General features: G+C 46.1%; 1 long non-coding RNA gene across 2 annotated transcripts in view; it reads right to left on the reverse strand.

Moving 5' to 3' along the window:
• The window catches only part of LOC137377866 (uncharacterized), a 38962-nt gene that overhangs the window by 6435 nt on the left and 7948 nt on the right, over positions 1-24579 (reverse strand). For both annotated transcript variants that reach the window (XR_010976501.1, XR_010976500.1), the window contains one exon: positions 10289-10336. This is a non-coding gene — a long non-coding RNA (uncharacterized lncRNA). The remainder of the gene's footprint in view (positions 1-10288; positions 10337-24579) is intronic.

The following is a 24579-nucleotide window of genomic DNA, read 5'->3' on the forward strand; positions in this document are numbered from 1 at the left end:
AATCTAATCTAATCTAATCATCACATCAGGAGTACTGTGTACAGTACTAGTCTCCTTATTTAAGGAAGGATGAAAATGCGTTGGAAGCAGTCTGGAGAAGGTTTACTAGACTATTACCTGGAATGGGAGGGCTGTCTTACGAGGAAAGATTGGACAGGCTAGGCTTGTATCTGCTGGAATTTAGAAAAGTAAGAGGCGACTTGATTGAAACATATAAGATCCTGAGGCGTCTTGACAGAGTGGATGTGGAAAGGATGCTTCCCCTTGTGGGAGAATCTAGAAATAGGGGTCACTGTTTAAAAATAAGGGGTCGCTCATTTAAGACAGAGATGAGAAGTTTTTTCTCTCAGACGGTCGTGAGTCTTTGGAATTCTCTTCCTTAAAAGGCGGTGGAAGCAGAGTCTTTGAATATTTCTAAGGCAGAGGTAGATAGATTCTTGATAAGCAAGGGGGTGGACGGTTATCGGGTGTAGGTGGAAATGTGGATTAATCAGTTCAGCCATGAACATATTGAATGACGGAGCAGGCTCAAAGGGCCGAGTGGCCTACTCCTGCTCCTAATTCAAATGTTGGTATGTTAGGAGGGAGTTCCAGGATTGTGAAGTAAGCAAGCACAAAGATAGCTGTTCATGACTGAGTGTAGCTCAGGACAGAGTGGGAGCTTGGGAATTTGGTATGTGTGGGAATTCGGTGCAATGAGGGAAGGAGGTGCTGCTCTGACATTTTACAAAAAAAGGAGTGGTCCGAGAAAGGGAGCCGGAGACCAGCAGCGAGACGTGAGAGCTGAAGCCTGGATGCATTAACAAGATGAGCAGGCAGGTGAGTGGTTGGTGAGTTTTAAGTTGTTTTCTCTCTCTGCAAAAGGAGGCAGTAATTTAACTTGTATTGGGAGATACAGGTATTGCAATAAATTTATAGCTACAGCAGTGGATTAGAAAAGAGCAGGCCTGTGAAGGAGCAGAGCCAGAGCAGCGGACTAGAAAAGAGCGAGATAGTGTATGGGTTCAGAGCTGACTAACAGCGTTCTAAAGAAAATCAAGTGTGGGGTCACTGGGAAGCAGGTAAATAATTGGTTGGTGAATATTTTTTTCTCTTTTTTAAACTTTCTTTCCCCTCTTTTCTCTTTTGAAACTTGTGTATTTATTCATAGTAGTAAGGTTTATTAGTAGCTGCAAGGTTTATTATCTAATAGATAGAGAAATGGCAGGGCTGCGCTGACCTCTGGAGTACATATCCTGTGCTATGTGGGAACTCCAGGAAGCTTCACATGTTTTGGATAACCATAAGTGTAGGAAGTGTCGTCAGTTGCAGAAGCTCGAGCTCTGGGTTTTGGAGCTTGAACAACAGCTGACGTCACTGTTGCACATCCGGAGATTGAGAGCTTTGTGGATAGCACATTTATAGATGTGGTCACCCCGCAGCTTAAGAGTACGCAGGGAGCGAGGGAATGGGTGACCGCCAGGCAGTCAAGAAGTAAGAGGCAGCATAGTGCAGGAGCCCCTGAGTGCATCTCACTTTCCAACTGAACACTGAGGAATGTGATGGTTCATGTGAGGAGTGCAGCCAGAGTCAAGTCCATGGCACCATGGTTGACTCAGCTGCACAGGGAGGCACGAAGAAGAATGGTAGAGCAATAGTGATGGGAGATTCAAGAGTTAGGGGAATAGACAGGCATTTCTGTGGCTGCAGACGTGAGTCCAGGATGGTGTGTTGTCTCCCTGCTGCCAGGGTCAAGGCTGTCACTGAATGGCTGCAGAGTACGCGGGTGGGGGTAGGGGGGTGGGGAGGGGGGGTCTGGTGAACAGCTAGTGGCCATAGTCCACATTGGTACCAATGCTATAGGTAGGAAGAGGGATGTGGTCCTGCAGTCAGAGTTTAGGGATTTAGGTAAGAAATTAGCAAGCAGGACCTCAAAAATAGTAATCTCCGGATTACTCCCAGTACCACGCGCAAGTGAGTATAGAAATAGGAGGATTGAGCAAATGAATGCATAGTTGGAAAGATCATGCAGGAGGAAGGGCTTTAGAAACCTGGGACACTGGGTGCAGTTCTGGAGGAGATGGGACCTGTACAGGCTGGACCGGTTGCACCTGAACAGAGCTGGGACAAATTTCCTTGCTGGGAGATTTGCTAGCACTATTGGGGAGGTTTTAAACTAACGTGGCAGGGGCGTGGGAACCAGGAGATAATAAAAGGAAAACCAAGGTACACAAAGAATTAGGAGAGACAGATTGCACTGGAGTAGGAAATAGTAAAGTATTAGGTGGGATCAGAGTAAGAGGGAAAGTAATTAAGTCTAAATTAAGGTTGCTGTGCATTTATGTGAATGCACGAGTGTGGCATATCAGGTTGGTGAGCTGCAGGCACAGATAGCCGTTTGGAAGTATGATGTTTACCTGGCTCAAAGAAGGGCAAGACTGGGTGCTAAATATTCCTGGATACAAGGTTTTGAGGAAAGATAGGAAAGGAAGGAAAGTGGGAGGGGTGACAGTTTTTATTAAGGAGAACATTGCAGTGCTGGAGAGAGAGGATATCCCAGAGGGGTCAAGAACAGAATTTATTTGGCTCGAGCTGAGGAACTGGGTGCAGAAGCAAAGGGGCCTGGGGGTATATGTACATAAATTATTGAAGGTGGCAGGACAGGTTTAGCATGCAGTTAATAGAGTATACAGCACCCTAGGCTTCTTTAATAAAGGCATAGAGTGGAAAGCAACAGCTTCAGGAAAGCTAACACAGCCCTTTCAAAAGCAAACAACTCAAGAACAGCCCGTACATATGAAAACAAGACACGGGCTTTGTAACCTTAGCTGCAGGTATGCAAATATTCACTGGCATTGGAGAAAGGTACAAAATTAATAACTAGGGGGCATAGATTTAAGGTAAGGGGCAGGAAGTTTAGAGGGGAGTTGAGGAGGAATTTTTACAGCCAGAGGGTGGTTGGAATCTGGAACACACTGCCTGAAGGAGTGGTAGAGGCAGGAACACTTACGACATTCAAGAAATATTTAGATGAGCACTTGAAATGCCATAATATACAAGGCTACGGGCCAAGTGCAGGGAAATGGGATTAGTTACGTCAGGTGCTTCATGGTCGGCATAGGCTCGTTGGGCTGAAGGGCCTGTTTCTGTGCTGTAAAACTCTATGACTCTATGAAAAGCAAGGAAGTTATGTTAAACTTGTATAGAAAATTGGTTTGGCTTCAGCTGGAGTATTGTGTCCAGTTCTGGGCGCCACACTTTAGGAAAGATGTGAAGGCATTGGAGATGTTCAAAAAATATTCACAAGAATGGTTCCAGGGATGAGCAACTTCAGTTACGTGGATAGATTGGAGAAGTTAGGATTGTTTTCCTTGGAGAAGAGAAGGTTGACAGATTTGATAGAGGTATTCAAAATCATGAGGGGTCTGGACAGGGTAGATAAGAAAAAACTATTGCCATTGGGAGAAGGATTGAGAACAAGAAGGCACAGATTTAAGATAATTGGCAAAAGAAGCAATGGCAACACGAGGAAAATCTTTTTCACACGGCATTTGGTTAGGACCTGGAATACACTGCCTGAGAGTGTTGTCGAGGCATTCAAGAGGGAATTGGATTGTTATCTGAAAAGAAAGAATTTGCAGGACTATGGGGAGAAGGCGAGGGAGTGATACTAGTTAAATTGCTCTTTCGGAGAACCAGCGCAGACAGGACGGGGCGAATGGTCTCCTTCTGTGCTGTAACAATTCTGTGATAATGTGATTCACTGATGGAATGGCAATATAGTTCCAAGTCAGGATGGTGTGTGGCCTGGAGGGGAACCTGCAGGTGGTGGTGTTCCCATGCATCTGCTGCCCGTGTCCTTCTAGGTGGCAGAGGTCGCAGGCTTAGAACGAGCTGTTGAAGGAGCCTTGTTGAGTTGATGCAGTGTTGCTTGTAAATGGTGCCACATTGATGCCACTTGTGAATTGGTGGTGGAGGGAGTCAATATTTAAGTTGGTGGATGAGGTGTCGATCAAGTCCTTGATGGTGTTGTTGTTGTTGAATGTTGTTGGAGCTGCACTCATGTAGGCAAGTGGGGAGTATTCCATCACAATCCTGACTTATGCCTTGCAAATGATGGACAGTTTTTAGGGAGTCAGGAGGTGAGTTACCCACCGCAGAATTCCTAGCCTCTGCTGCTCTTGTAGCCACAGTATTATATGGCTGGTCCAGCTAGGTTTCTGGTCATTGGTAACGCCCAGGGTGTTGATCGTGGGGAATTCAGCAATGATAATGCCATTGAACATCAAGGGGAGATGGTTAAATTCTCTCTTGTTGAAGATGGTTCTTGCTTGGTACTTGTGTGGTGCAAATGTTACTTGCCACTTATCAGCCTAAGCCTGAATGTTGTCCAGGTCTTGTTGCATATGGGGACGAACAGTTTCAGTACCTGAAGAGTTGCAAATGGTACTGAACACTGTCAAATCATCAGTGAACATCCCCACTTCTGACCTTACAATGGAGGCAAGGTCATTGATGAAGCAGCTGAAGATGGTTGGGTCCAGACACTGCCTTGAGAAACTCCTGCAGTGATGTCCTGGAGCTGAGATGATTGAATTTCCTTTGTGCTAGGTTTGATTGAAACCAGTGGATAGTTTTCCCTCTGATTCCCATTGACTTCAATTTTTCGAGGGGCCCTTGATGCCACACTTGGTCAAATATCGATGTCAAGGACAGTCACCCTCACCTCTGGAATTCATATCTTTTGCCCATGTTTGGATGAAGGCTGTAATGAGGTCAAGAGCCAAATGGCCCTGGCGGAACCCAAACTTAGCATCAGTGAGCAGGTTATTGCTGTGTAAGTGCCTCTTGATAGCCCTGTCGATGACACCTTCCATTACTTTGCTGATGATTCAGAGTAGACTGATGGGGCAGTAATTGGCTGGATTGGATTTGTTCTGCTTTTTGTGGACAGGGCATACCTGTTCTGTCCTTGATGGTGTTGTTGTTGTTGAGTGTTGTTGGAGCTGCAATCATGCAGGCAAGTGGGGAGTATTCCATCACAATCCTGACTTATGCCTTGCAGATGATGGATATAAGTTGTTGTTTTTGTTGAAAACACAGTTGATCTAACAAAGGTTAGCACAGGCCTGTCTATAAGTTAACAAAGGGCAGAATGTGTCCTGCAACTTGCCCATCTGAGTACACTCTTCATTTAGTGTGCGTTACACAAGGCACACAGCTCCAAACAAGATACTGTATTTTTTCCCCTCCCTCAATAGCTCAATTAATAAATGAACAGCCTGTTGTGATATTGGGCCACAGAAACCAGAAAAATCCCTGGTTCCAATCCTCATCACTTACTACTCATCAATTCGCCTCTGCTCCCCTGAGCTGCACTTGATCACTGCCCAGTAATTCAAACATATCAAGGATTCGGAATAGATCTAGCAGCTCAAAACTGGGCCGTGTGCTATCAGCAGCAGCAGAATTGTCTTCAACCACAATCTGTAACCTCATGGCCTGGCATATCCCTCACTCTGCCACTACCATCAAGCTAGGGGACCAGCCCTGGTTCAATGAGGAGTGTAGGAGAGTATGCCAGAAGCAGCACCAGGAATTAGATGCCAACCTGCTGAAGCTACAACACAGGACTATATTCATGCTAAACAGAGAAAACAATATGCTATAGACAGAGCTAAGCGATCCCACAGCCAACAGATCAGTTCAAAGTTCTGCAGCATTGCCACATCCAGTCATGAATGATGGTGGACAATTAAACAACTAACTGGAGGAGGAGGCCCCACATACATCCCCACCCTCAATGATGGAGGAGCCCAGCATGTCATTGCAAAGGACAAGGCTGAAGCATTTGGAACGAACTTCAGCCAGAAGTGCCTAGTTGATGATCCATCTTGGCTTCCTCCTGTGGTCCCCAGCATCACAAATGCCAGTCTTCAGCCAATTTGATTCACTCCACATGATATCAAGAAACAGCTGAAGGTACTGGATACAGCAAAGTCTATGGACCCTGACAACATCCCAGCTGTAATACCGAAGACATGTGCTCCAGAACTAGCCGTGCCCCTAGCCAAGCTGTTGCAGTACAGCTCCAACACTAGCATCTACCCAACAATGTGGATTACTTTAAAGTATGTGTATTACTTTAAAGTAATAAAACATCCCAAGCCACTTCACAGGAGCATTATAAAAAACAAGATATGACACTGAGCTACATAAGAAGATATTAGGTCAGATGACCAAGAGCTTGGTCAAAGAGGTAGGTTTTAAGGAGTGTCATAATGGAGGAACGTGAGGTAGAGAAGTGCAGAAGTGTAGGGAGGGAACTCTAGAGCTTAGGGCCTAGGCAACTGAAGGCGCAGCCACCAATGGCGGAGCGACTAAAATCGGGAAGCTTAAGAGGCCAGCATTGGATGAGTGTAGATATCATGGAGGGATGTGGGTCTGGAGGGGACTACAGAGAAAGGGATGGGTGAGGCCGTGGAGGGATTTGAAAAGAAGAAAGAGAATTTTAAAATGAAGACGTTGCTTGACTGGGAGCCAATGTAGGTCAGCGAGCACAGGGGTGATAAGTGAACAGGACTTGGTGCAAGTTAGAACATGGGTAGCAGTGTTTTAGGTGACCTCAAGTTTCAGGCTGTTGCCCGGAAGAGGGATGAAGTCGATCGCTAGGGAACAGAGTTTGGAGCAGAGAGCTAAAACAATGGCTTCAGTCTTCCCAGTATTTAATTGGAGGAAAGTCTGATAATTTAACAACAGTAGAGGAGTCAAGAGAGGTGATGGTGTGGTAGAGCTGGGAGTCATCAACGTACATGTGAAAACTAATGCCGTGCTTTTGGATGATGTCGCCGAGAGGCAGTATGTAGATGAGAAATATAAGGGGGCCAACAATAGATCCTTGGGGGACACCATAGGAAACTGTGCAGGAGCAGGAAGAGAAGTTATTGCAAATGATACTCTGGCTACAATTAGATTGACAAGAATGGGACCAGCTGAGAGCAGTCCCACCCAGCTGGATGACAGTGGAGAGGCGTTGGAGAAGGATGGTGTGGTCAACTGTGCAGACAGGTCGAGAAGGATGAGGAGGGATAATTTATCTTTGTTACAGTTACAAAGGATGTAATTTGTGATTTTGATAAGGCTGTTTCGGTACTGTGGTGGGGGCTGAAATCTGATTGGAGGGATTCAAACATGGAGATCTGGGAAAGATGGACACGGATTTGAGAGATGCCAACATGTTCAAGGACTTTGGAGAGGAAAGGGAGGTTGGAAATGGGGCAGCAGTTTACAAGGATGATGGGGTCGAAGGTTGCTTTTTTGAGGAGAGGGGCGATGATAGCAGATTTAAAGGAGAAAGGGACAACACCTGAAACGAGAGAACCGTCAACAATTTTCCACCAGGATTCTGAATGCCTTAAGAGTGCAATGATGCCATAGGTGTGTTTGCAACAATGTCCCACCCCCACTCCCCATCCCGTGTGCATCCCTTTCCACAAGGGCTACTGTAATCTGTTACCTCGTGAGGAATTTCCATCTGTTGTGGGGGGGAACTTCTGTTATTTGGGAGATCTTCCTGCTTTCGGAGAAGGGGATGGAGGGCTTGGAGAACTACTATCAGGTGGTGGTAGAACAGCTACAAAGCACCAGAAAAAAATTGTTCATTTTTCTATAGTTTTCATCTATTTACAGTGTAGGCCCTCTGATCACAAATAAAATGCCTGCATATATCCTGCTGCTATATTTCTTTCTCTCTCTCACTCTCTGTCTTCTCTCCTTCCTCTTCACTCTATCTCTTTTTCTCTCCCATCTCCTGCTGCCCTCTTTTCTTCCTTTCCCCTTCATCTGCATCTCTCTTTCTCTTTCCTCTCAGTTCTCCCTTTTCTCTTCACTTTTTACTCTCTACTTCTGTTCCTTTCCCCTTTCCTTGTTCTTCTTTTTCTCTCCGTTTTCCACCTCTCTCTCTTCTCTCTTTTCACCTTTGTCTTGTCCTCTCCTCTCTCTCCCTCTCCTCTTTTTCTTCACTTCTGTCCCTCTCCTTATTTGTCTTACCTGTTCACTCTTCTCTCCCTCTGCTTCACTGTTTCCCCTTTCTCTTCTCTTTCCTCTCTTTTTTACCACTATTACACTCCCCTCATGTTACTGCTTTCTTTTATCCCTGTCGTTTATTCGGTTTCTCTTGCTCTTTTTCCTCCCAAGCCATTTTCTCTCCTCTGATTTGTTTCTCTCACTTCCCTTTATTGCCTCTTCTCTTCCTCTTCTCTCTCTTTTTGGCTCTCTTCTCCTTCTCTCCTCGCTTTCTCCATTACCTCCTCCAACAGGTTAGTGAGCATTTGAAAGAGAAATTATAGGTTAGCTTATAAAAACAAATTTAAAAAATATAAGGGGTTTGATAAGGTAGATGTGGAAGATGTTTCCACTTGTGGGGCAGTTCAAAACTAGGAGCCATGAATATAATTCTATCACCAGTAAATCCAGTAAGGAATTCAGAAGAAACTCCTTTACCCTAAGAGGAGTTAGAATGTGGAGCAAGGAATATTTGAGGCGAATAGTATTGATTGTATTGGGAAGAGCTTCATGTGGAGCATAAACACTAGAATGGGCCAGTTGGGCCAAATGGCCTGTCTTGGCTGCATTTCTCACCATTTATATTTGTTATTGGTCACCAGGCAAGCAGGTTGGAAGATCGTGGCGGGTTTACTCCTGTGCTTGTCCAGAATGTGTAGGTTGCTTAGCATGTACGCCCATGTTTAAAGCTTCCAGACTTGTCTGGGAGCCATGGATTTTGATCACGCTGGTTTAATAGAAGCCTCGGTGAACATTGATTGCTCCACAGGATTGACTCTTCATCAGATTTCACAATTGTCATCTGAATTACTTGATACTGATTTTAGTTTGGATAGATTGGGTGTTATTTTGGTGAAAGGGTGAAAATAGATACAAAATGGGTGCTGTGTTAATAAGACATGCATGTTTGAAAGTCTGGCTTTAAAGTCTTCATGGAAAGCATTACCATTATCTGAACTTCCACTACAGCACTGAGACATTGGGCTGGATTCTATGAATTCGCCACTGATCTTGGCAGCGAGCTCAAAAAATGGCGTCCCGCCCGCATGGGCTGCATGCCAAAGAGCCGCCGCAATCTCAAGCACGGTGGCTCATTTAAATAGCTGGGGTTGCCCGCGCACCCCCCGCTGCCATTTTTAAAGGACAGCCAGCCCTGCCGGGAAATTTAAATATTTAAAGACACATTCAATAAAATTAAATGAATACATTTCTTTTGCCCCTCTCCTACCCCCCAATAACAATGACATTAACTATTTGCCCTTCCAATCCAAACACTTAACTGTAACATCTGACCTTCCCTCAACTGCACAAAGTTTGAAGTGCAGCCCATCCCACCATCCCCTACACCCATGACGTTTCTTTGATTCCGCCCTCCACTCCCTGCACTAATAAACGTACCTCCTCCCCACCAGTGTCACGCCTCATATCCTTGGACGGGGATCCAAAGGTGCGGGAGTGCCAGCTGCCATGCCGAAGATCATGGCAAGCTCTCAAGATCGCGGGTGAGTATATGTAAACGTATTAATTTTATTAATTTGAATATTTTGATTGTGGTCCCGGCACCCAGCGGTGGGGGGGCCACCACAGAGCCTCGCCACTGCCGGGAGGATCGGGCCAGTCCCTGCCAGCATCGGGGTCATTGGCGCGCCTCATCCGGAGCCACCTTCAGGCCCTTCCCACCACGGATCCCGATGTCGAGGGCTCCTTAAAATCTAGACATTGGATGGTTTTCACCTATGCTGCAGTGGAAGCTGAGACAGTGGCCATCAGCTGCAGCATCACAGCTTGGTCTCTAAGTGCTGTCAGGGAGTTGACCACCACTTCCATGCTGGAAAGGATGGGTTCCAAGATCTGCGTGATGCCCTGTGCCACGTTGGAGCATAGTGGAGTCAGACTCCTCTATGCTCCTTGATGGTGACAAGAGGTTGTTTGGCTGGCCTGTCAATGCACCAAGTATCTTGCTCTACATGCTCATCAGAATTCTCCTCAATGCTGTGCCATCGAAGTTCTTATCTCAGGACTTTGCAGAACATGTCAGCGACTTGCCCTCTGGTGAGCTGGCACATTAGCTATCCTCTCCCCCTGGCCTGGCTGCAGCCCAACCAGGCCCAGTGACTCACCACGTGCAGATCATGACTCTATACTACTCTCTAAAGTTCACGCGGTGCCCGTTTTTGAGCTGGTGGCTGTAAGTATGAGATCAAGTGATGGTGCCTCTTCATTATTAGTGTGGTGTTGCTCTCACCCTTCCTGCTGAGGCTGCTATGGCTGGGCAGGTGGCAGTTCTTGGTATCTGAAAGCAGAAAATCAGAAGGAGAGGGTTGGTATGAGGGAAGGAGTTTGGAATGGAAAGCAACAGGTCTATGATCACACCATCAGCTGCTTGCACTTAACACCATATAGCAGGATGAGGACGAGCTGCGAGTGAGAAGAGGCCTAAGGACGTGACATACTGTTATGCTCAATGTGCTTGGGGACACTGAATGCAATGGACTCTATGGCAACTGGTCCCATGATGTGGAGGACCACCTCCTCTCTGGAGGGCGGAGGAGATGCAGGCTTCCTTGTTCCCCTGCCTGTTCTGCTCTGCTCCCTTCTATTGTGTGCCACCTTGTCCAGCAAAAGCGAGGAAGAATGTGAGTGATTATGTTGCATTGTGTTTCAGTGATATGCCTGCCACAGCTGAATAGCTGGAGATGTGTGGAGTTTGCAAGAAGTGGGTGTGAGGCTGACATCATTGGAAGGTGTGTGAGCATGAGATGGAGCATCTGAACGTTGGGTCTAAGTCCTGACTGTTAGAGATTGCTGATGGGTGAGTGATGGGGCTGTGTTGTATTGAGCAATGTGAAAAGTTGGTGGTGTCATGGGTATGAAATGTCATATGAAGAGGCATTCACTGAACTTGACCACCCGCTAGAGGTCATTAAACTTCTTGAGACACTGCTGGCAGCTCCTCGGAGCTGGACTCCGGGAGTTGATCTCCCTTGCCACCTGCTCCATTCGCTTTGGAGGGTGTTCCTTGAGGCATCCTGCATCCATCCCCCTCTGCGAAAACATGGCCTCTCTCCTCCTGTTGACTTCCATCACTAGGGCCTCCAGCATCCCTGAACCTGGGAGCCCTCTCTATATCCCCTCATGCTCCAATTATTTAGCTTCAACTTGCAGTTGCTTCTTTATAGTGAGTGCAGTTCCCCTTTAAGAGGGGCAGGCTAGCTGGAACACGTGCTAGGCATGCATGCTGCTAGGACCCCCGCTGTGCATTTAGCCAGCAAGCAGTGCGTGTCATGCTCGGCTGAACTCTACAAGCATGCAAGTTAGAAGAGTAAACCGTGGCGCAGAGTCAACTCCCCCTTATCCCCTTTATTCCTGGCCGTCACGTGAGACTGAAGTCCTCTTAATTCAGGCTCAGGCTGAGTGTTTGGGATATCAGGTTTCAAGAGAGCCACCCTCCAGCTTAATCCACAGCTACAGTTAATGGCTTAGTACAAAGAGGAGGAACTCAGTCCTTTCTTTAACTATCAATTTACTTTATTCACGTTGTTGTACAATGTACATTATAAATTGCCCCTAGTATAAGTAGGTGGTAGGGAAATATAGGGACAGGTGGGGATGTGGTAGGAATATGGAATTAGTGTAGGATTAGTATAACATGGGTGGTTGATGGTCGGCACAGACTCGGTGGGCCGAAGGGCCTGTTTCAGTGCTGTATCTCTAAATAAATAAAATAAATAATGTAAGAATAAGGCTTATACACTTAGTTAGACAAAAGCATACAACTCCAACTGAGTTATACAGTTAATAACAAAACTAGCTAGAATTCATAAGCGCACCCACTAGGTTCCTCTGACCTTTCCCTGACCTAGTCACAGAATACAAAGGATATTACCCGAAAAAGGGAGAGTTAACGCTGGCCAGGCGTTCCGTTCTCTCTCTCTCTTCTACGTCGTCGCCGCGTCGCTCACGCAGGGTCTTCCGCTTCCACGATGGTTGATCTCTGGAGTTTTTGCTGGCTCTATGCCCAAAAAGCTCTCTTCTTATCCTGTTGCTTATCTCTCCAAATCTGAGCTGTCTCTTTCCGGTTGGCTTAAGCTTGCTCACCTCGTTCACATCTTCTCTTAATTGGCCCAGGCCCAAAGACCCCGGTATCACACCGTGTTCAAATAAGGCCCTTTTCCTATGATCAATCCTTTGTCTTGTCTCATAAAGTAACTAGTTCAAACTGGTTTTTACCAGCACAGGCCAGTGTCCTAGCTCCAGGTTACTACGGGTCAAACAATCCCAGCAGTTTGTAACTGATTCTGTGTTTCTTACAGCCCCTGGCCAACAGAAGGCAGCTCGAAGTTTGAGTGCTGCCGGCCTCAACATATTGGGTGCGGGCAGATAACAAATGATGACCCATGTGCCTGAAAATGGAGGAAACTAATTTTTAGCTCTCACAGTCATTGCGTATCACTCACATTTCAGTTACAGCACAGTTAGATGCAAGGTAAAGTTGCAGCTACTCTCTCCTAACAATGTGACTTAGTTACATCTCAGAAGAGCAATCCTAATGCATCAATGTGTCATTTTCCATTTTGCACACCAGCCTCTCTGAGTGAGTTTGTCAATTTAGTGCCCAATTAGGGGCACTTTCGGCTGTGGGCTCAAGGCCACTAGAAACTGGAATATGATGCCCAGATTTATTTCAGTTAGGACCTTAATGACAATTTGCTTTCTGCTCTCAATAGCAGTGGCTTATATAAAAATTGCTAATCATAAGACACGACGACACATATTGATTCTGATGTAAATCACTTCAAAATAATGTTACTGTGAAGTTTCAAGAATTTGAATTCGTAGCACAGGATCTTTATTTAGCAACCCAATATCAAAAGCGAAACAATCCTGAGATCAATTTCATGATGGGGATGTAAGCAGAATCTTTGCACATTTATGTATTCAAATGGTAACACTGATATAATGTAATACTTTGCTTGATTAGGTTCAGAGGCTTAGGGCCGAATTTTTAATCAGGAACTGGAAATGGGGGCTAGTTCCAGGACCCGACCCCACACGGCATGCTTTACACATACCCACCGCGATTTTTAAAGCTTCAGCCAATTAAATGTCAGGGAACCAATTCGCCATCCAATCAAAGACGGTGGGCGGGTTCCCAGAGGCCCTCCAGCACTCAGGGATCAACAGCCCTACCGTTTGAGGTGGGAGCTGCCCATGTGAGGATGCAGACAGCAAGGGACAAGGGCAGGTAAGTTTATTTTATTATCTAACATGCCATAGTTGCCTGGCCATGATCCTCCAGGGGATTGCCAGCAGCCATTACGGGTATGGGGGTGGTGGGGAGGAGGGTCCCTTGCCTGATCCATCATTACCCCACCTTTCACTTCATGCCCTGAGCCCACCACATTGGCTTGGACGTGGTCCAGGCCACTAAGGGCTGCCTGCATTGCTGACTGGAAATCTCAGCGCGGAACAGGACCTTAATAGGCCCCTTAATCATTTATAATTAACCTAAATTGGCCACTCACTACTTCCTGGTGGGCCGCTGATCCAACCCCAAGCTGGCTTCAAAATGGCTCGAGGTTGGGATTGTGGCGGGGAACCAGCATGCGGCCGGCAGCACCAAATTGTGGGCCCACCCGTCTTCTTATCCTGACCTCAACCTCTTTTCAAGTTCCAGCCTTAAGCTTTGCAATTCCCTCCCTAAACCTCTCTGTCTGTCTCTCCTCCTCTAAAATGCTCCTTAAAACTTACTGCATTGACCAGGTTTTGGGTCACCTGTCCTAATATCGTTGTATGTAGCTCAGTGTCAAATTTTGCTTGATAACACGTCTTTGGACGTTTCACTATGTTGAAGGCATCAAATAAATGCAAGTTGTTGTTGTATTGCCAAAATTCAGAAGGGAGGGAATTACAGAGCTTCGTGCCTAGGTAGCAGAAGGCCCAGCCACCAATGGTGGAGCAATTAAATTCGAGGTGATGGAAGAGGCCAGAACTAAAGAAGTGCAGAGATCTCAGAGGGTTGTAGGCTGGAGGAGGTTATAGAAATAGGGAGGGCCGAGGGCATGAGGAGATTTGAAAACAAGGATGAGAATTTTAAAATCGAGGTGATGCTGGACAAGGGAAACAATGTAGGCAGAGGCAGGGGCCAGAAAGTCAGTAAAAGCAGAATGGCTGCAAAAGATGTGGAAGTAACAGAAAAGGTACTAGGGACAAATAACCTTCACAAGTTTTTATTGTTCCACTTCTGTGCTGACAGATACCAGGCAAAGGGAGTCAATATCTGTAGAAAAGCGAGCAACCAGACCGCTTATGCAAGTGACTGTCATATTGAACCGAGTAGCTATCTGGAGTAGACCTGAATTCATAACACTAGCCTTACTCAAGACACCACATAATGATGTGTAACACATCTTGTTCCTTTCAAGGAAACCTTTTTTTTTTAAGCTGTAGCAACTTTTTACATTGCATATTCATGCAATAGGCACATGGGGTCCATTTGGTAACTTGTATTTACTGCTTCTTGAGATTTGCACACATGATACACACATGCAAATAAGGACAGAAAAGAGGAGAGGAAAATATAGTAGAGAGGTGTTTGAGGCAATATCAGAAGAGTTTCTTGTTTACTGTGCTTCGAGCTCACTTGATTGTAGGTAGTCTTGCTGTTCGTTGGGGCCCAGTGTTCTTCTTAAACCTTGTTCATGGAGGAGAATTTTCTCTCTTCGACGTTCACATGTTTTCACAAGATTCAGGTCCATGGGAAAGAGATGGAGGCAGGCAGGACTGGAAAGGAGGTACAGTTCCAACCGGGAGCACACGGCTTCCTGATTTCAAATCCTTGTTGGAAGTTCAAATTCCAACAGCCAGCTAGTCATGTGACTAAAACTAGTCTGACCACTTCTTCTGTGTTTGTGGATTCTGCTATCTTAGCAGTCAACCTGGAATGATGGCTCCCCCACCTTCAACGTCTGGTAATCAAAAGTCCATTGTTTGTTGAATGGGTCAGGACAGGGTCCTTTGTCCCTTGGTCCAACACTATCTGTTACTATGTAAATGTCTTTCCAGTCAGGAGCTTGCAATTTTAAGTTTTAATGTTCATGTGGTGAAATAATGTGTGCCTCAGTCTTGGCATGTGGTGGTGGTGGGGAGGGGGGCGGAGGGGGGGGGGGGGGGGTGCTTGCCTGACATCTCCACACCCAGGGGAATGAAATGTGATTTGAAGAAAAACAGCACATTTCATCAGAGTTTGAGAGAAATGTAAGATACAGAAAGAAAAACCATGCATTTCTCTCATTCATTTCCACTCATTCACCAATCCCAAAGCCTATTAAAATGGTCTTTTCTGGGTGCCAGGCCTGTTTTAATTTCCCCCTTTTTTGAGGAGAGCTGGTAGTGGGTGGGTCTATCCCGAATTCTCTGAATCATGCAAAGACTTTTGACGTCAGGGGATGGGTGGTTCCCTTTTCCTGTGACTGTGGGGGAGGAGTCTTTGTTACTCTCCCCTTTGTTCTCTGGGACACTCCTACCTGTAGGTATTTTGCAGACTTGGCTGCACTCACTCTCCTGTGACACTTTGACTGGGTGAGGCATCACCCTCACGGTTTCTCTGCCCCCTAGAGGTCTCTCTTTGTCTCTGCAGGTTCCTGTAAATGCTGTTAGCAACTCTGGTGGGATGCTTCTAGGTTCTGCATTGACATAGGAGGATGTGGGTCCAACCTTTCACATTTTTCGGGATTGGTTAACCAGACAGTAGGGATTTTCATCCGGGATTATTCCCGGACTTCCTTTGACCTGCCCTCTTGGTCACTTTTTCCCCTTATCTTTCTTACTTTTTGCCAGCGTGTGCCTGCCTGTCACCTTTTGTTTTCAGTGGGGGCCCCTTACAGCTCACCAGCCTTCTGCTGGAGAGTCCTTCTAACACCGGTGGACTTAGGAGTGCAGGTTTCACTGTAGGTGAGGGTTTCCCCTCAACCTGGCACATGTGGCAACTCCTGCAGTACTCCACCACATCTTTGTGGAGTTTTGGCCAGTTAAACCGCTGTCTTATGCAGGCTGTATTTTTTTGTATACCGGCATGTACAGTCACTGTAGTCTCGTGGGCACATCTTAATATTTCTCCCCAGTACATCTGCAGCACCACTAACTGGTGAACTACTGTCCATTCCTTGCTCTCAGGTCTGTGAGGAGAACTCCATTTCCTCATCAGTACCTCATCCTGTAAATAGTAGCAATCAACAACTCCCTCTGCTTCATTTTCAGACTGGGCAGCCTGTGCTAATTCTGGCAATACTGGGTCGGCTCGCTGAGCCTCACCTAGGGAAAATCCATTTAATTTATTCCCTGGGTCTCCTAACCACTGGCACAGTGGCACGCACCACAGCCTCACAGTTCCAGCGACCCAGGTTCAGTTCTGGGTACTGCCTGTGTGGAGTTTGCAAGTTCTCCCTGTAACCGTGTGGATTTCCACCTGGTGCTCTGGTTTCCTCGCACAGCCAAAGACTTGCAGGTTGATAGGTAAATTGGCCATTGTAAATTGCCCCTAGTGTAGATAGGTGGTAGGAGAATGGTGGGAATGTGATAGGGAATATGGGATTAATGTGGGATTAGTATAAATGGGTGGTTGTTGGTCAGCACAGACAGTGGGCCAAAGGGCCTGTTTCAGTGCTGTATCTCTAAATAAAAAAAAAACTTTCCAAAGAAAGTCTCAGACAGGCAGACCTCATGGTCATTTGCCTGCAGTGCTAATGCAGTCTCCTCTGGGGGAGCTAGTTTGATCAGGGCCTGACCCACTACACATTCAGGGACTCTGCAGGGACTGTCTCCTGCCACTGCCCTGTCTCTCTGACCTCCTGCGGCCTTTCTTTCACTACTGGGGGGCTGCCACCTTCACCCCAGCCAGACTGTTACCTAGGAGCAGGTCAACCTTGTCCACAGGCAAACTAGAGACAATCCCTACAGTCACTGGTCCTGAAACTAGGTTGCACCTGGTGTACAGGTATAGGCATACACTGCCCTCCAATACCATTCACCACCATTTTGGTGTTCACTGCACTCTCTGGGGGAAAGGTCAGGCCTTTTCCCAGTAAAAGGGATCTAGTGATCCCTGTGTCCCTGAGAATTACTATGGGCTTGCTTGCCCCACTCGAGGGATTTGAGGTTACTTTCCCCTTCAAATACAAAACCCTGATAGCCTTCAGGAATCCTATTAACTTTTCCTACACTGGCTAGGCTTCCTGGGGTGCACTCTTACTGCAGTTAAAACCACAGTTTGTTCTGTGTTTTCCATCAGGGTCCTGTCTGCACTGAGCGGGTGTGCCCTGATTAACATTACTGGTTTCCCCTTTAGTTTCCAGCAGTCAGCTTTTAAGTGCCCTGCCTTATTACAATGCAACAGGTCTCCAGGTCTCACTCTTGGTCACAGCAGCTTCTTTTTTGACTGGAGGAGGTCCCCATGTGTCTCCTGCTTTCCTTTCTCTTCCAGGATTGCCTGGGCTCCTATTACGTTCCTGCCCTTTGTCCTTTTCGGATTTGTGGGGGTGATTAAGAAAGGTTCTCCCTGGGGAAACTGACTTATAAATGAATTAAAGCAAACCCATCTGCTGCTTGCTGGGCTCCCTGAACCTGTTGCTCCTCTACATGGGTCTTTATTGAGAATGGGAGAGAGTTTTTAAATTCTTCTAACAAGATTACTTCTCTGAGAGTCTCATAGCTGAGCTGTATTTTAAAGCCCTCAGCCACTGGTCAAAAGCCAGCTGCTTACTTCATTCAAACACAAGATAAGTTTGATTGGCTTGCTTTTTAAGGGTTCTAAACTTTTGGCGATAGGCTTCGGGTACTAATTCATATGACCTGAGGATAGCATTTTTGTTCAGCTCATAATTTGATGAACTCTCATCTGGCATCAAGGAATAAACTTCATGGCTTTTACAGTTAGTTTGCTTTGTATTAAAGGGACCAGGTCTCAGCTGGCCATTTTAGCTGCCTTGCTAGTTTCTCAAAAGACACAAAAAATTCTTCCACGTCTTCCTCATTGAATTTTGGAATTAATTGAGCGTGTTTTAGAAATCTTGTATTCAGCCCTGAATTATGCTCTTCCATATTGGCCATGCTTTCATTGGGGTTACTCTGTCGCCCCCTGGTTAAATCAAGCTGCTTCAGCTCTCCCTCTTCGAATTATTTCTGGAATATTCTTTTTCTCTCTCTCCCCTCTCTCTCTCGTTCCTTCTACTGTCTTTCTCTTTCTCTTTCTTGTCTTTCATTCTCTTCACGTTCCTTTTGGAAGGCTCTCGTTTCTCTTCTCATTCCTTCTGGAAGGCCTGCTCTTTTGGCCTCTCTCTTTCCTCAAATTCAAGTTTCCTTTGTTCTAATTGTATCTTTGCTAACAATACCCAGCCGTATTATGTTTCTAACATTGCTTCTGCTTCTTCAGATTCAAGGGAAAAATTGTTGGCTACTAGCCTTAGGAGTTGAGACTTCCTAGCCTTTCAACATACAGTGATCCCACACTGCTCAGCCATTTTTCTCAACTCCTCCACAGACAGTGCTTTTAACTTATCCCAAGTTACTTCAACATGGCTTGGAGAGCTACTCGCTTCAGTTACAGACATGTTAGTATACAATCACACACAACCACAAGAAAATCTGTATTGATTTTTTACTCTTTTTTTATTGGGAACAATTTGGCTTCCCAGTTCCAATTTCACTCGTTTGTCTGTTGGTAAAATTCCGGACGCTAGCACCCAAATTTCTGTTACAACCAGGTGAAAAATGTGTATAGGGGTCTTTTGCTGTCTTCACCTCGTCTTATTGTAATAGGGTTTTATTTTTAAACACACTGTGTTTAGAGCTCCCCCTTTTGTGAATCCTGGTTCGCAGCTTTTCAATTATAAGACAAAGAAACCAATTCACATAGGTTTTCTGAGGATTAAAGAAGAAAGCTGAAATTTTATAAACCTTAAACTTAAGGTTTATAAAACTCTAATACGGTTAATGCCTACAGATATACGACGGGCCCATGCTAGCATGCACAAGCGATATACACATGCAAATAAGGACAGAAAAGAGGAGAGGAAAATATAGTATAGAGGTGTTTGAGGCAATATCAGAAGAGTTTCTTGTTTACTGTGCTTCAAGCTCACTTGATTGTAGGTAGTTTTGCAATTCGTTTGTGCGCAGTGTTCTTCTTAAACCTTGTTCACGTAGGAGACTTTTCTCTCTTTGAGGTTCACGTGTTTTCACAAGATTCAGTTCCTTGGGAAAGACATGGAGGCAGACAGGACTGGAGAGGAGGTACAGTTCCAACCGGGAGCACACGGCTGCCTGATTTCAAATCCTTGTTGGAAGTTCAAATTCCAACAGCCAGCTAGTCATGTGACTGAAACTGGTCTGACCACTTCTTCTGTGTTTGTGGATTCTGCTATCTTAGCAGTCAGCCTGGAATGGTCGCTCCCCCCACCTTCAACGTCTGATAATCAAAAGTCCATTGTTGGTTGAATGGGTCACTGCAGGGTCCTTTGTCGATCACTGACCTGAAACATTAACTCTGCTTCTCGCACCACAGATGCTGCCAGACCTGTTGAGTATTGCCAGCATTTCTTGCTTTTATTTCAGGGTCCTTTGTCCCTTGTTCCAACACTGTCTTTTTTTTTATTCATTCATGGGATGTGGGCATCACTGGCTATGCCAGCATTTATTGCCCATCCTTAATTGCCCTTGAGAAGCTGGTGGTGAGCTGCCTTCTTGAACCGCTGCAGTCCATGTGAGGTAGGTACACCCACAGTGCTGTTAGGAAGGGAATTCCAGGATTTTGACCCTGCGACAGTGAAGGAACAGCGAGATAATTCCAAGTCAGGATGGTGTGTGACTTGGAGGGGAGCTTGCAGGTGGTGGTGTTCCCATGCATCTGCTGGTCTTGTCCATTGAGGTGGTAGAGGTCGCGAGTTTGGAAGGTGCTGTCTAAGGAGCCTTGGTGCATTGCTGCAGTGCATCTTGTAGATGGTACACACTGCTACCACTGTGTGTCTGTGGTGGAGGGAGTGAATGTTTGTGCATGGTGTGCCAATCAAGTGGGCTGCTTTGTCCTAGGTGGTGTCGAGCTTCTTGAGTGTTGTTGGAGCTGCACCCATCCAGGGGAATGGAGAGTATTCCATCACACTCCTGACTTGTGCCTTGCAGGTGGTGGACAGGCTTTGGGGAGTCAGGAGGTGAGTTACTCATCGCAGGATTCCTAGCCTCTAACCTGCTCTTGTAGCCATGGTATTTATATGACAACTCCAGTTCAGTTTCTGGTCAATGGTAGCCCCTCGGATGTTGATAGTGGGGGATTCAGTGATGGTAATGCCATTGAATGTCAAGGGGAGATCGGTAGATTCTCTCTTGTTGGAGATGGTCATTGCCTGGCACTTGTATGGTGCAAATGTTACTTGCCACTTATCAGCCCAAGCCTGAATATTGTCCAGGTCTTGCTGCATTTCGACACGGACTCCTTCAATATTTGAGGAGTCACGAATGGTGCTGAACATTGTGCAATCATCAGCGAACATCCCCACTTCTGAGCTTATGAATGACGGAAGGTCATTGATGAAGCAGCTGAAGATGGTTGGGCCGAGGACAATACCCTGAGGAACACCCGCAGTGATGTCCTGGAGCTCAGATGATTGACCTCCAACAACCACAGCCATCTTCCATTGCGCTAGGTATGACTCCAGCAAGCAGAGAGTTTTCCCCCTGATTCCCATTGACTTCAGTTTTGCTAGGGCTCCTTGATGCCATACTCGGTCAAATGCTGATTTGATGTCAAGGGCAGTAACTCTCACCTCACCTCTTGAGTTCAGCCCTTTTGTCCATGTTTGAACCAAGGCTGTAACTAGGTCAGGAGCTGAGTGGCCCTGGCGGAACCCAAACTGAGCAGGTTATTGCTAAGCAAGTGCTGCTTGATGGCACCTTCCATCACTTTACTGATAATTGAGAGTAGACTGATGGGGCGGTAATTGGCTGGGTTGGACTTGTCCTGCTTTTTGTGTACAGGACATACCTGGGCAATTTTCCACATTGCCAGGTAGATGCCAGTGTTGTAGCTATACTGGAAGAGCTTGGCTAGGGGTGTGGCAAATTCTGGATCACAGGTTTTCAGTAATATTGCTGGAATATTAGAGTCATAGAGCACTGAAACAGGCCCTTTGGCCCACTGAGTCTGTGCTGACCAACAATCACCCATTTATACTAACCCTACATTAATCCCATATTCCCTCCCACATCCCCACCTTCCCTCAATTCTCCTACCTACACTAGGGGCAATTTACTTATCAACCCTGCAAGTCTTTGGCTGTGGGAGGAAAACAGAGCACCTGGTAGAAATCCACGTGGTCACAGGGAGAACTTTCAAACTCCACACAGGCAGTACCCAGAACTGAACCCAGGTGGCTGGAGCTGTGGTGCTAACCACTGCACCACTGTGCCGCCCTTGTCAGGACCTATAGCCTTTGCAGTATCCAGTGCCTTCAGTCGTTCTTGATATCATGCGGAGTGAATCGAATTGGCTGAAGTCTGGCATCTGTAATGCTGGGGACTTCAGGAGGGGGCCGAGATGTTGCAAATGCTTCTGCCTTATCTTTCGCACTGATGTGCTGGGCTCCCCCATCGTTGAGGATGGGGATATTTGTGGAGCCATCTCCTCCAGTTAGTTGTTTAATTGTCCACCACCATTCATGACTGGATGTGGCAGGACTGCAGAGCTTAGATCTGATCCGTTGGTTATGGGCTCGCTTGGCTCTGTCTATTGCATGCTGCTTATGCAGTTTGGCATGCAAGTAGTCCTGGGTTGTAGTTTCACCAAGTTGACACTTCATTTTTAGGTATGCCTGGTGCTGCTCCTGGCATGCCCTCCTGCACTCCTCATTGAACCAGGGTTGGTCTCCTGGCTTGATGGTAATGGTAGAGTGGGGGACATGCCGGGCCATGAGGATAGAGATTGTGGTTGAGTACAATTCTGCTGCTGCTGATGGCCCACAGCGCCTCATGGATGCCCAGTTTTGCATTGATAGATCTGTTCGAAATCCTGACAATGTCTTGCCAATCTCCTTCCCGTCTAACTCATCCCTCCCACTGCTGACTCTGTGGACTCTGCCAGCTGATCAGCTCTCACCACCCCTCTATGCATCTCCCGCCAGAGTATCTGTTCTATTGTAAACAAGGCCCTTGCCAGCCATGAACCTATTGTGAACGCTTGCATTGACATCCTGGCCTTAACCTAGCTGAGAAGTGATGACAGATTCCCCTCTAAATGAAGCCTCCCTGCCTGGCTGTACCTCCCACCACTTGCCTCACCCAGACCGTGGTGGTGACAGTGTGGTGCTATTCACCAAATCACACGTTGGCCTGACCCCCTACTCCTCTGGCACTTGCTCATCCTTTGAGCATCTCACCTTATTCCATCCCTTTCACTTCTCATTTAAACTCTATTGACAGGATGTGACTGGTGGTGTGCTGCAAGGATTATGTTGAGGTTTCAACTATTCACTGTATTTATTAATGACTTAGATGATAAAATAGAATTCCACTGATCCGAATTTGCCGATGATACAATGATAGGCGGTATTGTAAGCAGTGTGGATGGAATCACAAAATTACAAAGAGATATTGACAGATTAACTGAATGGGCAAAACTGTGGCAAATGGATTTCAATCCAAGCAAATGTGAGGTCATCCACTTTTGACCTAAAAAGGATAGAACAAGGCTACTTTCTAAAGAGTGAAAATCTAGAAAAGTGGAGGCCGAAAGAGACTTGGGGCTCAGGTAGACAGATCATTGAAATGTCATGAATAGGTACAGAAAATAATCAAAAAGGCTAATGGAATACTACCCTTTATATTTAGACAACTTGAATACAAGGGGGTAGAAGTCATGCTTTAGCTATACAAAGCCCTGGTTAGGCCACACCTGGAGTACTGTGAACAGTTCCACGGAAAGATATAGTGACCTTGGAGTGGGTGCCACATAGATTTATTGGAATAATACTCTGTCTCCAAGGGTCAAGCTATGAGGAGTGATTATACAAAGTAGGGTTATATTCCATAGAATTTAGAAGGTTAAGGGTGATTTGATTGAAATATTCAAGATATCAAGGAGAACACATCGAGTAGAGTGGGAAAAACAACTTCTACCATTTGGGTAGTCTAGGACTAGGAGGCATAGAATAAAAATCAGAGCCAGACCTTTCAGGAATTAAATTAAGAATCACTTCTTCACACATAGGGTGGTTGAAGTTTGGAACTCTTTTCTCCAAATGGCAACTGTGCCAGATAGATTGTTAATTTTAAAACTGAGACTGATAGATTTTTGTTAGCCAAAGGTATCAAAAGGATATGTGGCAAATCTACAACATTGGCATCTATCCAGCAATGTGGAAAATTGCCCAAGCATGTCCTGTACACAAAAAGCAGGACAAATCCAAACTGGTCAATTACCACCCTATCAGTCTACTCTCAGTCATCAGCAAAGTGATGAAAGGGGTCATCAACAGTGCTATTAAGCAGTACTTGCTCAGCAATAACCTGCTCACTGATGCTCAGTTTGGGTTCTGCCAGGACCACTCAGCTCCTGACCTAAATACAGCCTTGGTCCAAACATGAATAAAAAAGCTGAATTCAAGAGGTGAGGTGAGAGTGACTGCCCTTGACATCAAGGCAGCATTTGACCCAGTATGGCATCAAGGAGCCTTATCAAAACAGGAGTCAGTGAGAATCAGGAGGAAAACTCTCTCCTGGCTCGAGTTATACCTAGCACAAAGGAAGATGATTGCGGTTGTTGGAGGTCAATCATCTCAGTCCCAGGACATCACTGCAGGAGTTCCTCAGGGTAGTGTCCTAGGCCCAACCATCTTCAGCTGCTTCATCAATGACCCGTCTCCTTCATAAGGTCAAAATTGAGGATGTTTGCTGCTGATTGCACAATGTTCAGCACCATTCGCGGCTCCTCAGGTACTGAAGCAGCCCATGTCCAGATGCAACAAGACCAGATCAGCTTCCTCTGCCACCTCCCTTCTCCTCCTAGCCCACCAGCACAAACTTCCTCTGAAGTTCCCCTTGCCTTGCCCTCAACTTGCATCTTTCTCTAGTTCTTCTGCTATTTCCCTTCATGCCCTCTTCAAGCTTATCTTGTCCAAGTGACCCATCTCTTGCTCCCTCAAACCTATTCCCACTAAACAGCTGACCACCCAACCTCCCCTTCCGGCCCCCATGTTAGCTGATATTGTTAACAGTTCACTCTCCTCAGGTACTGTTCCACTCTCCTTCAAATCTGCCGTCATCACCTCTCTCCTCAAAACACAACTCTTGACGTTAGTGTCCTTGCGATCTACTGCCCCATCTCCAACCTCCCTTTCCTGTCCTAGGTTCTTGAATGTGTTGTCGCCTTCCAAATACATGTCCATCTTTTCCAGAACTCCACGTTTGAATCCCTCCAATCATGTATCCGTCCTGGCCACAGTACTGAAATTGCTCTTATCACAATTACAAATGACATCCTAGGTGACTGTT

Source organism: Heterodontus francisci, chromosome 15 (assembly GCF_036365525.1).
Source record: "Heterodontus francisci isolate sHetFra1 chromosome 15, sHetFra1.hap1, whole genome shotgun sequence".
Taxonomy (NCBI): domain Eukaryota; kingdom Metazoa; phylum Chordata; class Chondrichthyes; order Heterodontiformes; family Heterodontidae; genus Heterodontus; species Heterodontus francisci.